We start from the raw sequence: 15,260 nt of genomic DNA on the forward strand, positions 1-15,260 counted from the left end.
CAAACCTTTCAGGAGAGCATTTTCAAGCTTTTGGCACCATTTTTGAGTGAATTGCCAAAAGTCAGATTTTTGCTGAAATTGTGACCCCGGGGCTTAGGGATTTTTTCAAAAAAATATTTTCTGCCGTTTAGGTTTTTGAGGGCTCATTTATTTTCCTTTGATAAAAAGACTTCTGTTTCCATCGCCAAAGCTTTCAGGGGAGCATTTTCAAGCTTTTGGCACCATTTTTGAGTGAATTGCCAAAAGTCAGATTTTTGCTGAAATTGTGACCCCGGGGCTTAGGGTTTTTTTCAAAAAAATATTTTCTGCCGGTTAAGTTTTTGAGGGCTGATTTCTTGTCCTGTGATAAAAAGCCTTCTGTTTCGAGTGCCAAACCTGTCAGGGGAGCATTTGCAACCGGTTGGCAACATTTTTGAGTGAACTGCCAAAAGTCAGATTTTTGCTGAAATTGTGACCCCGGGGCTTAGGGTTTTTTTCAAAAAAATATTTTCTGCCGGTTAAGTTTTTGAGGGCTGATTTCTTGTCCTGTGATAAAAAGCCTTCTGTTTCGAGTGCCAAACCTGTCAGGGGAGCATTTGCAACCGGTTGGCAACATTTTTGAGTGAACTGCCAAAAGTCAGATTTTTGCTGAAATTGTGACCCCGGGGCTTAGGGATTTTTTCAAAAAAATATTTTCTGCCGGTTAAGTTTTTGAGGGCTGATTTCTTGTCCTGTGATAAAAAGCCTTCTGTTTCGAGTGCCAAACCTTTCAGGAGAGCATTTTCAGGCTTTTGGCACCATTTTTGAGTGAATTGGCAAAAGTCAGATTTTTGCTGAAATTGTGACCCCGGGGCTTAGGGATTTTTTCAAAAAAATATTTTCTGTCGGTTTTGTTTTTGAGGGCTGATTTCTTGTCCTGTGATAAAAAGACTTCTGTTTCCATCGCCACAGCTTTCAGGGGAGCATTTTCAAGCTTTTGGCACCATTTTTGAGTGAATTGCCAAAAGTCAGATTTTTGCTGAAATTGTGACCCCGGGGCTTAGGGATTTTTTCAAAAATATATTTTCTGCCGGTTAAGTTTTTGAGGGCTGATTTCTTGTGCTGTGATAAAAGCCTTCTGTTTCCAGTGCCAAACCTTTCAGGAGAGCATTTTCAAGCTTTTGGCACCATTTTTGAGTGAATTGCCAAAAGTCAGATTTTTGCTGAAATTGTGACCCCGGGGCTTAGGGATTTTTTCAAAAAAATATTTTCTGCCGGTTAAGTTTTTGAGGGCTGATTTCTTGTCCTGTGATAAAAAGCCTTCTGTTTCGAGTGCCAAAACTTTCATGAGAGCATTTTCAGGCTTTTGGCACCATTTTTGAGTGAATTGCCAAAAGTCAGATTTTTGCTGAAATTGTGACCCCCGGGGCTTAGGGATTTTTTCAAAAAAATATTTTCTGCCGCTTAGGTTTTTGAGGGCTCATTTATAGTCCTTTGATAAAAAGACTTCTGTTTCCAGTGCCAAACCTTTCAGGAGAGCATTTTCAAGCTTTTGGCACCATTTTTGAGTGAATTGCCAAAAGTCAGATTTTTGCTGAAATTGTTCAAAAAAATATTTTTTGCCGGTTAAGTTTTTGAGGGCTGATTTCTTGTCCTGTGATAAAAAGACTTCTGTTTCCATCGCCAAAGCTTTCAGGGGAGGATTTTCAAGCTTTTGGCACCATTTTTGAGTGAATTCCCAAAAGTCAGATTTTTGCTGAAATTGTGACCCCAGGGCTTACGGATTTTTTCAAAAAAATATTTTCTGCCGGTTAAGTTTTTGAGGGCTGATTTCTTGTCCTGTGATAAAAAGCCTTCTGTTTCGAGTGCCAAACCTTTCAGGAGAGCATTTTCAAGCTTTTGGCACCATTTTTGAGTGAATTGCCAAAAGTCAGATTTTTGCTGAAATTGTGACCCCGGGGCTTAGGGATTTTTTCAAAAAAATATTTTCTGCCGTTTAGGTTTTTGAGGGCTCATTTATTTTCCTTTGATAAAAAGACTTCTGTTTCCATCGCCAAAGCTTTCAGGGGAGCATTTTCAAGCTTTTGGCACCACTTTTGAGTGAATAGCCAAAAGTCAGATTTTTGCTGAAATTGTGACCCCGGGGCTTAGGGATTTTTTTCAAAAAAATATTTTCTGTCGGTTTTGTTTTTGAGGGCTGATTTCTTGTCCTGTGATAAAAAACCTTCTGTTTCGAGTGCCAAACCTTTCAGGAGAGCATTTTCAAGCTTTTGGCACCATTTTTGAGTGAATTGCCAAAAGTCAGATTTTTGCTGAAAGTGTGAACCCGGGGCTTAGGGATTTTTTCAAAAAAATATTTTCTGCCGGTTAAGTTTTTGAGGGCTGATTTCTTGTCCTGTGATAAAAAGCCTTCTGTTTCGAGTGCCAAACCTTTCAGGAGAGCATTTTCAGGCTTTTGGCACCATTTTTGAGTGAATTGGCAAAAGTCAGATTTTTGCTGAAATTGTGACCCCGGGGCTTAGGGATTTTTTCAAAAAAATATTTTCTGCCGGTTAAGTTTTTGAGGGCTGATTTCTTGTCCTGTGATAAAAAGACTTCTGTTTCCATCGCCAAAGCTTTCAGGGGAGCATTTTCAAGCTTTTGGCACCATTTTTGAGTGAATTGCCAAAAGTCAGATTTTTGCTGAAATTGTGACCCCGGGGCTTAGGGATTTTTTCAAAAAAATATTTTCTGCCGGTTAAGTTTTTGAGGGCTGATTTCTTGTCCTGTGATAAAAAGCCTTCTTTTTTGAGTGCCAAACCTGTCAGGGGAGCATTTTCAAGCTTTTGGCACCATTTTTGAGTGAACTGCCAAAAGTCAGATTTTTGCTGAAATTGTGACCCCGGGGCTTAGGGATTTTTTCAAAAAAATATTTTCTGCCGGTTAAGTTTTTGAGGGCTGATTTCTTGTTCTGTGATAAAAAGCCTTCTGTTTCCATCGCCAAAGCTTTCAGGGGAGCATTTTCAAGCTTTTGGCACCATTTTTGAGTGAACTGCCAAAAGTCAGATTTTTCCTGAAATTGTGACCCCGGGGCTTAGGGATTTTTTCAAAAAAATATTTTCTGCCGGTTAAGTTTTTGAGGGCTGATTTCTTGTCCTGTGATAAAAATCCTTCTGTTTTGAGTGCCAAACCTTTCACGGGAGCATTTTCAAGCTTTTGGCACCATTTTTGAGTGAACTGCCAAAAGTCAGATTTTTGCTGAAATTGTGACCCCGGGGCTTAGGGATTTTTTCAAAAAAATATTTTCTGCCGGTTAAGTTTTTGAGGGCTGATTTCTTGTCCTGTGATAAAAAGCCTTCTGTTTCCATCACCAAAGCTTTCAGGGGAGCATTTTCAAGCTTTTGGCACCATTTTTGAGTGAATTGCCAAAAGTCAGATTTTTGCTGAAGTGTGACCCCGGGGCTTAGGGATTTTTTCAAAAAAATATTTTCTGCCGGTTAAGTTTTTGAGGGCTGATTTCTTGTCCTGTGATAAAAATCCTTCTGTTTCGAGTGCCAAACCTTTCAGGAGAGCATTTTCAAGCTTTTGGCACCATTTTTGATTGAACTGCCAAAAGTCAGATTTTTCCTGAAACTGTGACCCCGGGGCTTAGGGATTTTTTCAAAAAAATATTTTCTGCCGGTTAAGTTTTTGACTGCTGATTTCTTGTCCTGTGATAAAAAGCCTTCTGTTTTGAGTGCCAAACCTTTCACGGGAGCATTTTCAAGCTTTTGGCACCATTTTTGAGTGAACTGCCAAAAGTCAGATTTTCCTGAAATTGTGACCCCGGGGCTTAGGGATTTTTTCAAAAAAATATTTTCTACCGGTTAAGTTTTTGAGGGCTGATTTCCTATCCTGTGATAAAAAGCCTTCTATTTCAAGGGCCAAATATTTCAGGAGAGCATTTTCAAGCTTTTGGCACCATTTTTGAGTGAACTGCCAAAAGTCAGATTTTTGCTGAAATTGTGACCCCGGGGCTTAGGGATTTTTTCAAAAAAATATTTTCTGCCGGTTAAGTTTTTGAGGGCTGATTTCTTGTCCTGTGTTAAAAAGCCTTCTGTTTCCATCGCCAAATATTTCAGGGGAGCATTTTCAAGCTTTTGGCACCATTTTTGAGTGAACTGCCAAAAGTCAGATTTTTACTGAAATTGTGACCCCGGGGCTTAGGGATTTTTTCAAAAAAATATTTTCTGCCGGTTAAGTTTTTGAGGGCTGATTTCTTGTCCTGTGATAAAAAGCCTTCTGTTTCCATCGCCAAAGCTTTCAGGAGAGCATTTTCAAGCTTTTGGCACCATTTTTGATTGAACTGCCAAAAGTCAGATTTTTCCTGAAACTGTGACCCCGGGGCTTAGGGATTTTTTCAAAAAAATATTTTCTGCCGGTTAAGATTTTGAGGGCTGATTTCTTGTCCTGTGATAAAAAGCCTTCTATTTCAAGGGTCAAATATTTCAGGAGAGCATTTTCAAGCTTTTGGCACCATTTTTGAGTGAACTGCCAAAAGTCAGATTTTTGCTGAAATTGTGACCCCGGGGCTTAGGGATTTTTTCAAAAAAATATTTTCTGCCGGTTAAGTTTTTGAGGGCTGATTTCTTGTCCTGTGTTAAAAAGCCTTCTATTTCAAGGGCCAAATATTTCAGGGGAGCATTTTCAAGCTTTTGGCACCATTTTTGATTGAACTGCCAAAAGTCAGATTTTTGATGAAATTGTGACCCCGGGGCTTAGGGATTTTTTTAAAAAAATGTTTTCTGCCGGTTAAGTTTTTGAGGGCTGATTTCTTGTCCTGTGATAAAAAGCCTTCTGTTTCGAGTGCCAAACCTTTCAGGAGAGCATTTTCAAGCTTTTGGCACCATTTTTAAGTGAATTGCCAAAAGTCAGATTTTTCCTGAAATTGTGACCCCGGGGCTTAGGGATTTTTTCAAAAAAATATTTTCTGCCGGTTAAGTTTTTGAGGGCTGATTTCTTGTCCTGTGATAAAAAGCCTTCTTTTTTGAGTGCCAAACCTGTCAGGGGAGCATTTGCAACCGGTTGGCAACATTTTTGAGTAAATTGCCAAAAGTCAGATTTTTTCTGAAATTGTGACCCCGGGGCTTAGGGATTTTTTCAAAAAAATATTTTCTGCCGGTTAAGTTTTTGAGGGCTGATTTCTTGTCCTGTGATAAAAAGCCTTCTGTTTCCATCGCCAAAGCTTTCAGGGGAGCATTTTCAAGCTTTTGGCACCATTTTTGAGTGAACTGCCAAAAGTCAGATTTTTGCTGAAATTGTGACCCCGGGGCGTAGGGTTTTTTCCAAAAAAATATTTTCTGCCGGTTAAGTTTTTGAGGGCTGATTTCTTGTCCTGTGATAAAAAGCCTTCTGTTTCGAGTGCCAAACCTGTCAGGGGAGCATTTGCAACCGGTTGGCAACATTTTTGAGTGAACTGCCAAAAGTCAGATTTTTGCTGAAATTGTGACCCCGGGGCTTAGGGTTTTTTTCAAAAAAATATTTTCTGCCGGTTAAGTTTTTGAGGGCTGATTTCTTGTCCTGTGGTAAAAAGCCTTCTGTTTCCATCGCCAAATATTTCAGGGGAGCATTTTCAAGCTTTTGGCACCATTTTTGAGTGAACTGCCAAAAGTCAGATTTTTGCTGAAATTGTGACCCCGGGGCTTAGGGATTTTTTCAAAAAAATATTTTCTGCCGGTTAAGTTTTTGAGGGCTGATTTCTTGTCCTGTGATAAAAAGCCTTCTGTTTCCATCGCCAAAGCTTTCAGGGGAGCATTTTCAAGCTTTTGGCACCATTTTTGAGTGAACTGCCAAAACTCAGATTTTTGCTGAAATTGTGACCCCGGGGCTTAGGGATTTTTTCAAAAAAATATTTTCTGCCGGTTAAGTTTTTGAGGGCTGATTTCTTGTCCTGTGATAAAAATCCTTCTGTTTTGAGTGCCAAACCTTTCCCGGGAGCATTTTCAAGCTTTTGGCACCATTTTTGAGTGAACTGCCAAAAGTCAAATTTTTGCTGAAATTGTGACCCCGGGGCTTAGGGATTTTTTCAAAAAAATATTTTCTGCCGGTTAAGTTTTTGAGGGCTGATTTCTTGTCCTGTGATAAAAAGCCTTCTGTTTCCATCACCAAAGCTTTCAGGGGAGCATTTTCAAGCTTTTGGCACCATTTTTGAGTGAATTGCCAAAAGTCAGATTTTTGCTGAAATTTTGACCCCGGGGCTTAGGGATTTTTTCAAAAAAATATTTTCTGCCGGTTAAGTTTTTGAGGGCTGATTTCTTGTCCTGTGATAAAAATCCTTCTGTTTCGAGTGCCAAACCTTTCAGGAGAGCATTTTCAAGCTTTTGGCACCATTTTTGATTGAACTGCCAAAAGTCAGATTTTTCCTGAAACTGTGACCCCGGGGCTTAGGGATTTTTTCAAAAAAATATTTTCTGCCGGTTAGGTTTTTGAGGGCTGATTTCTTGTCCTGTGATAAAAAGCCTTCTGTTTTGAGTGCCAAACCTTTCACGGGAGCATTTTCAAGCTTTTGGCACCATTTTTGAGTGAACTGCCAAAAGTCAGATTTTTCCTGAAATTGTGACCCCGGGGCTTAGGGATTTTTTCAAAAAAATATTTTCTGCCGGTTAAGTTTTTGAGGGCTGATTTCTTGTCCTGTGATAAAAAGCCTTCTGTTTCGAGTGCCAAACCTTTCAGGAGAGCATTTTCAAGCTTTTGGCACCATTTTTGAGTGAATTGCCAAAAGTCAGATTTTTGCTGAAATTGTGACCCCGGGGCTTAGGGATTTTTTCAAAAAAATATTTTCTGCCGTTTAGGTTTTTGAGGGCTCATTTATTTTCCTTTGATAAAAAGACTTCTGTTTCCATCGCCAAAGCTTTCAGGGGAGCATTTTCAAGCTTTTGGCACCACTTTTGAGTGAATAGCCAAAAGTCAGATTTTTGCTGAAATTGTGACCCCGGGGCTTAGGGATTTTTTTCAAAAAAATATTTTCTGTCGGTTTTGTTTTTGAGGGCTGATTTCTTGTCCTGTGATAAAAAACCTTCTGTTTCGAGTGCCAAACCTTTCAGGAGAGCATTTTCAAGCTTTTGGCACCATTTTTGAGTGAATTGCCAAAAGTCAGATTTTTGCTGAAAGTGTGAACCCGGGGCTTAGGGATTTTTTCAAAAAAATATTTTCTGCCGGTTAAGTTTTTGAGGGCTGATTTCTTGTCCTGTGATAAAAAGCCTTCTGTTTCGAGTGCCAAACCTTTCAGGAGAGCATTTTCAGGCTTTTGGCACCATTTTTGAGTGAATTGGCAAAAGTCAGATTTTTGCTGAAATTGTGACCCCGGGGCTTAGGGATTTTTTCAAAAAAATATTTTCTGCCGGTTAAGTTTTTGAGGGCTGATTTCTTGTCCTGTGATAAAAAGACTTCTGTTTCCATCGCCAAAGCTTTCAGGGGAGCATTTTCAAGCTTTTGGCACCATTTTTGAGTGAATTGCCAAAAGTCAGATTTTTGCTGAAATTGTGACCCCGGGGCTTAGGGATTTTTTCAAAAAAATATTTTCTGCCGGTTAAGTTTTTGAGGGCTGATTTCTTGTCCTGTGATAAAAAGCCTTCTTTTTTGAGTGCCAAACCTGTCAGGGGAGCATTTTCAAGCTTTTGGCACCATTTTTGAGTGAACTGCCAAAAGTCAGATTTTTGCTGAAATTGTGACCCCGGGGCTTAGGGATTTTTTCAAAAAAATATTTTCTGCCGGTTAAGTTTTTGAGGGCTGATTTCTTGTTCTGTGATAAAAAGCCTTCTGTTTCCATCGCCAAAGCTTTCAGGGGAGCATTTTCAAGCTTTTGGCACCATTTTTGAGTGAACTGCCAAAAGTCAGATTTTTCCTGAAATTGTGACCCCGGGGCTTAGGGATTTTTTCAAAAAAATATTTTCTGCCGGTTAAGTTTTTGAGGGCTGATTTCTTGTCCTGTGATAAAAATCCTTCTGTTTTGAGTGCCAAACCTTTCACGGGAGCATTTTCAAGCTTTTGGCACCATTTTTGAGTGAACTGCCAAAAGTCAGATTTTTGCTGAAATTGTGACCCCGGGGCTTAGGGATTTTTTCAAAAAAATATTTTCTGCCGGTTAAGTTTTTGAGGGCTGATTTCTTGTCCTGTGATAAAAAGCCTTCTGTTTCCATCACCAAAGCTTTCAGGGGAGCATTTTCAAGCTTTTGGCACCATTTTTGAGTGAATTGCCAAAAGTCAGATTTTTGCTGAAGTGTGACCCCGGGGCTTAGGGATTTTTTCAAAAAAATATTTTCTGCCGGTTAAGTTTTTGAGGGCTGATTTCTTGTCCTGTGATAAAAATCCTTCTGTTTCGAGTGCCAAACCTTTCAGGAGAGCATTTTCAAGCTTTTGGCACCATTTTTGATTGAACTGCCAAAAGTCAGATTTTTCCTGAAACTGTGACCCCGGGGCTTAGGGATTTTTTCAAAAAAATATTTTCTGCCGGTTAAGTTTTTGACTGCTGATTTCTTGTCCTGTGATAAAAAGCCTTCTGTTTTGAGTGCCAAACCTTTCACGGGAGCATTTTCAAGCTTTTGGCACCATTTTTGAGTGAACTGCCAAAAGTCAGATTTTCCTGAAATTGTGACCCCGGGGCTTAGGGATTTTTTCAAAAAAATATTTTCTACCGGTTAAGTTTTTGAGGGCTGATTTCCTATCCTGTGATAAAAAGCCTTCTATTTCAAGGGCCAAATATTTCAGGAGAGCATTTTCAAGCTTTTGGCACCATTTTTGAGTGAACTGCCAAAAGTCAGATTTTTGCTGAAATTGTGACCCCGGGGCTTAGGGATTTTTTCAAAAAAATATTTTCTGCCGGTTAAGTTTTTGAGGGCTGATTTCTTGTCCTGTGTTAAAAAGCCTTCTGTTTCCATCGCCAAATATTTCAGGGGAGCATTTTCAAGCTTTTGGCACCATTTTTGAGTGAACTGCCAAAAGTCAGATTTTTACTGAAATTGTGACCCCGGGGCTTAGGGATTTTTTCAAAAAAATATTTTCTGCCGGTTAAGTTTTTGAGGGCTGATTTCTTGTCCTGTGATAAAAAGCCTTCTGTTTCCATCGCCAAAGCTTTCAGGAGAGCATTTTCAAGCTTTTGGCACCATTTTTGATTGAACTGCCAAAAGTCAGATTTTTCCTGAAACTGTGACCCCGGGGCTTAGGGATTTTTTCAAAAAAATATTTTCTGCCGGTTAAGATTTTGAGGGCTGATTTCTTGTCCTGTGATAAAAAGCCTTCTATTTCAAGGGTCAAATATTTCAGGAGAGCATTTTCAAGCTTTTGGCACCATTTTTGAGTGAACTGCCAAAAGTCAGATTTTTGCTGAAATTGTGACCCCGGGGCTTAGGGATTTTTTCAAAAAAATATTTTCTGCCGGTTAAGTTTTTGAGGGCTGATTTCTTGTCCTGTGTTAAAAAGCCTTCTATTTCAAGGGCCAAATATTTCAGGGGAGCATTTTCAAGCTTTTGGCACCATTTTTGATTGAACTGCCAAAAGTCAGATTTTTGATGAAATTGTGACCCCGGGGCTTAGGGATTTTTTTAAAAAAATGTTTTCTGCCGGTTAAGTTTTTGAGGGCTGATTTCTTGTCCTGTGATAAAAAGCCTTCTGTTTCGAGTGCCAAACCTTTCAGGAGAGCATTTTCAAGCTTTTGGCACCATTTTTAAGTGAATTGCCAAAAGTCAGATTTTTCCTGAAATTGTGACCCCGGGGCTTAGGGATTTTTTCAAAAAAATATTTTCTGCCGGTTAAGTTTTTGAGGGCTGATTTCTTGTCCTGTGATAAAAAGCCTTCTTTTTTGAGTGCCAAACCTGTCAGGGGAGCATTTGCAACCGGTTGGCAACATTTTTGAGTAAATTGCCAAAAGTCAGATTTTTTCTGAAATTGTGACCCCGGGGCTTAGGGATTTTTTCAAAAAAATATTTTCTGCCGGTTAAGTTTTTGAGGGCTGATTTCTTGTCCTGTGATAAAAAGCCTTCTGTTTCCATCGCCAAAGCTTTCAGGGGAGCATTTTCAAGCTTTTGGCACCATTTTTGAGTGAACTGCCAAAAGTCAGATTTTTGCTGAAATTGTGACCCCGGGGCGTAGGGTTTTTTCCAAAAAAATATTTTCTGCCGGTTAAGTTTTTGAGGGCTGATTTCTTGTCCTGTGATAAAAAGCCTTCTGTTTCGAGTGCCAAACCTGTCAGGGGAGCATTTGCAACCGGTTGGCAACATTTTTGAGTGAACTGCCAAAAGTCAGATTTTTGCTGAAATTGTGACCCCGGGGCTTAGGGTTTTTTTCAAAAAAATATTTTCTGCCGGTTAAGTTTTTGAGGGCTGATTTCTTGTCCTGTGGTAAAAAGCCTTCTGTTTCCATCGCCAAATATTTCAGGGGAGCATTTTCAAGCTTTTGGCACCATTTTTGAGTGAACTGCCAAAAGTCAGATTTTTGCTGAAATTGTGACCCCGGGGCTTAGGGATTTTTTCAAAAAAATATTTTCTGCCGGTTAAGTTTTTGAGGGCTGATTTCTTGTCCTGTGATAAAAAGCCTTCTGTTTCCATCGCCAAAGCTTTCAGGGGAGCATTTTCAAGCTTTTGGCACCATTTTTGAGTGAACTGCCAAAACTCAGATTTTTGCTGAAATTGTGACCCCGGGGCTTAGGGATTTTTTCAAAAAAATATTTTCTGCCGGTTAAGTTTTTGAGGGCTGATTTCTTGTCCTGTGATAAAAATCCTTCTGTTTTGAGTGCCAAACCTTTCCCGGGAGCATTTTCAAGCTTTTGGCACCATTTTTGAGTGAACTGCCAAAAGTCAAATTTTTGCTGAAATTGTGACCCCGGGGCTTAGGGATTTTTTCAAAAAAATATTTTCTGCCGGTTAAGTTTTTGAGGGCTGATTTCTTGTCCTGTGATAAAAAGCCTTCTGTTTCCATCACCAAAGCTTTCAGGGGAGCATTTTCAAGCTTTTGGCACCATTTTTGAGTGAATTGCCAAAAGTCAGATTTTTGCTGAAATTTTGACCCCGGGGCTTAGGGATTTTTTCAAAAAAATATTTTCTGCCGGTTAAGTTTTTGAGGGCTGATTTCTTGTCCTGTGATAAAAATCCTTCTGTTTCGAGTGCCAAACCTTTCAGGAGAGCATTTTCAAGCTTTTGGCACCATTTTTGATTGAACTGCCAAAAGTCAGATTTTTCCTGAAACTGTGACCCCGGGGCTTAGGGATTTTTTCAAAAAAATATTTTCTGCCGGTTAGGTTTTTGAGGGCTGATTTCTTGTCCTGTGATAAAAAGCCTTCTGTTTTGAGTGCCAAACCTTTCACGGGAGCATTTTCAAGCTTTTGGCACCATTTTTGAGTGAACTGCCAAAAGTCAGATTTTTCCTGAAATTGTGACCCCGGGGCTTAGGGATTTTTTCAAAAAAATATTTTCTGCCGGTTAAGTTTTTGAGGGCTGATTTCTTGTCCTGTGATAAAAAGCCTTCTTTTTTGAGTGCCAAACCTGTCAGGGGAGCATTTGCAACCGGTTGGCAACATTTTTGAGTAAATTGCCAAAAGTCAGATTTTTTCTGAAATTGTGACCCCGGGGCTTAGGGATTTTTTCAAAAAAATATTTTCTGCCGGTTAAGTTTTTGAGGGCTGATTTCTTGTCCTGTGATAAAAAGCCTTCTGTTTCCATCGCCAAAGCTTTCAGGGGAGCATTTTCAAGCTTTTGGCACCATTTTTGAGTGAACTGCCAAAAGTCAGATTTTTGCTGAAATTGTGACCCCGGGGCGTAGGGTTTTTTCCAAAAAAATATTTTCTGCCGGTTAAGTTTTTGAGGGCTGATTTCTTGTCCTGTGATAAAAAGCCTTCTGTTTCGAGTGCCAAACCTGTCAGGGGAGCATTTGCAACCGGTTGGCAACATTTTTGAGTGAACTGCCAAAAGTCAGATTTTTGCTGAAATTGTGACCCCGGGGCTTAGGGTTTTTTTCAAAAAAATATTTTCTGCCGGTTAAGTTTTTGAGGGCTGATTTCTTGTCCTGTGGTAAAAAGCCTTCTGTTTCCATCGCCAAATATTTCAGGGGAGCATTTTCAAGCTTTTGGCACCATTTTTGAGTGAACTGCCAAAAGTCAGATTTTTGCTGAAATTGTGACCCCGGGGCTTAGGGATTTTTTCAAAAAAATATTTTCTGCCGGTTAAGTTTTTGAGGGCTGATTTCTTGTCCTGTGATAAAAAGCCTTCTGTTTCCATCGCCAAAGCTTTCAGGGGAGCATTTTCAAGCTTTTGGCACCATTTTTGAGTGAACTGCCAAAAGTCAGATTTTTGCTGAAATTGTGACCCCGGGGCTTAGGGATTTTTTCAAAAAAATATTTTCTGCCGGTTAAGTTTTTGAGGGCTGATTTCTTGTCCTGTGATAAAAATCCTTCTGTTTTGAGTGCCAAACCTTTCCCGGGAGCATTTTCAAGCTTTTGGCACCATTTTTGAGTGAACTGCGAAAAGTCAGATTTTTGCTGAAATTGTGACCCCGGGGCTTAGGGATTTTTTCAAAAAAATATTTTCTGCCGGTTAAGTTTTTGAGGGCTGATTTCTTGTCCTGTGATAAAAAGCCTTCTGTTTCCATCACCAAAGCTTTCAGGGGAGCATTTTCAAGCTTTTGGCACCATTTTTGAGTGAATTGCCAAAAGTCAGATTTTTGCTGAAATTTTGACCCCGGGGCTTAGGGATTTTTTCAAAAAAATATTTTCTGCCGGTTAAGTTTTTGAGGGCTGATTTCTTGTCCTGTGATAAAAATCCTTCTGTTTCGAGTGCCAAACCTTTCAGGAGAGCATTTTCAAGCTTTTGGCACCATTTTTGATTGAACTGCCAAAAGTCAGATTTTTCCTGAAACTGTGACCCCGGGGCTTAGGGATTTTTTCAAAAAAATATTTTCTGCCGGTTAGGTTTTTGAGGGCTGATTTCTTGTCCTGTGATAAAAAGCCTTCTGTTTTGAGTGCCAAACCTTTCACGGGAGCATTTTCAAGCTTTTGGCACCATTTTTGAGTGAACAGCCAAAAGTCAGATTTTTGCTGAAATTGTGACCCCGGGGCTTAGGGATTTTTTTAAAAAAATATTTTCTGCCGGTTAAGTTTTTGAGGGCTGATTTCTTGTCCTGTGATAAAAAGCCTTCTGTTTCCATCGCCAAAGCTTTCAGGGGAGCATTTGCAACCGGTTGGCAACATTTTTGAGTGAATTGCCAAAAGTCAGATTTTTGCTGAAATTGTGACCCCGGGGCTTAGGGATTTTTTCAAAAAAAAAATTTCTACCGGTTAAGTATTTGAGGGCTGATTTCTTGTCCTGTGATAAAAAGCCTTCTGTTTCCATCGCCAAATATTTCAGGGCAGCATTTTCAAGCTTTTGGCACCATTTTTGATTGAACTGCCAAAAGTCAGATTTTTCCTGAAACTGTGACCCCGGGGCTTAGGGATTTTTTCAAAAAAATATTTTCTGCCGGTTAAGTTTTTGAGGGCTGATTTCTTGTCCTGTGATAAAAAGCCTTCTTTTTTGAGTGCCAAACCTGTCAGGGGAGCATTTGCAACCGGTTGGCAACATTTTTGAGTAAATTGCCAAAAGTCAGATTTTTTCTGAAATTGTGACCCCGGGGCTTAGGGATTTTTTCAAAAAAATATTTTCTGCCGGTTAAGTTTTTGAGGGCTGATTTCTTGTCCTGTGATAAAAAGCCTTCTGTTTCCATCGCCAAAGCTTTCAGGGGAGCATTTTCAAGCTTTTGGCACCATTTTTGAGTGAACTGCCAAAAGTCAGATTTTTGCTGAAATTGTGACCCCGGGGCTTAGGGATTTTTTCAAAAAAATATTTTCTGCCGGTTAAGTTTTTGAGGGCTGATTTCTTGTCCTGTGATAAAAATCCTTCTGTTTTGAGTGCCAAACCTTTCCCGGGAGCATTTTCAAGCTTTTGGCACCATTTTTGAGTGAACTGCCAAAAGTCAAATTTTTGCAGAAATTGTGACCCCGGGGCTTAGGGATTTTTTCAAAAAAATATTTTCTGCCGGTTAAGTTTTTGAGGGCTGATTTCTTGTCCTGTGATAAAAAGCCTTCTGTTTCCATCACCAAAGCTTTCAGGGGAGCATTTTCAAGCTTTTGGCACCATTTTTGAGTGAATTGCCAAAAGTCAGATTTTTGCTGAAATTTTGACCCCGGGGCTTAGGGATTTTTTCAAAAAAATATTTTCTGCCGGTTAAGTTTTTGAGGGCTGATTTCTTGTCCTGTGATAAAAATCCTTCTGTTTCGAGTGCCAAACCTTTCAGGAGAGCATTTTCAAGCTTTTGGCACCATTTTTGATTGAACTGCCAAAAGTCAGATTTTTCCTGAAATTGTGACCCCGGGGCTTAGGGATTTTTTCAAAAAAATATTTTCTGCCGGTTATGTTTTTGAGGGCTGATTTCTTGTCCTGTGATAAAAAGCCTTCTGTTTTGAGTGCCAAACCTTTCACGGGAGCATTTTCAAGCTTTTGGCACCATTTTTGAGTGAACTGCCAAAAGTCAGATTTTTCCTGAAATTGTGACCCCGGGGCTTAGGGATTTTTTCAAAAAAATATTTTCTGCCGGTTAAGTTTTTGAGGGCTGATTTCTTGTCCTGTGATAAAAAGCCTTCTATTTCAAGGGCCAAATATTTCAGGAGAGCATTTTCAAGCTTTTGGCACCATTTTTGAGTGAACTGCCAAAAGTCAGATTTTTGCTGAAATTGTGACCCCGGGGCTTAGGGATTTTTTCAAAAAAATATTTTCTGCCGGTTAAGTTTTTGAGGGCTGATTTCTTGTCCTGTGATAAAAAGCCTTCTGTTTCCATCGCCAAAGCTTTCAGGGGAGCATTTTCAAGCTTTTGGCACCATTTTTGAGTGAACTGCCAAAAGTCAGATTTTTGCTGAAATTGTGACCCCGGGGCTTAGGGATTTTTTCAAAAAAATATTTTCTGCCGGTTAAGTTTTTGAGGGCTGATTTCTTGTCCTGTGATAAAAATCCTTCTGTTTTGAGTGCCAAACCTTTCCCGGGAGCATTTTCAAGCTTTTGGCACCATTTTTGAGTGAACTGCCAAAAGTCAAATTTTTGCTGAAATTGTGACCCCGGGGCTTAGGGATTTTTTCAAAAAAATATTTTCTGCCGGTTAAGTTTTTGAGGGCTGATTTCTTGTCCTGTGATAAAAAGCCTTCTGTTTCCATCACCAAAGCTTTCAGGGGAGCATTTTCAAGCTTTTGGCACCATTTTTGAGTGAATTGCCAAAAGTCAGATTTTTGCTGAAATTTTGACCCCGGGGCTTAGGGATTTTTTCAAAAAAAT

Source organism: Podarcis liolepis (assembly GCF_965112155.1).
Source record: "Podarcis liolepis genome assembly, contig: HAP1_SCAFFOLD_36, whole genome shotgun sequence".
Lineage (NCBI taxonomy): Eukaryota > Metazoa > Chordata > Lepidosauria > Squamata > Lacertidae > Podarcis > Podarcis liolepis.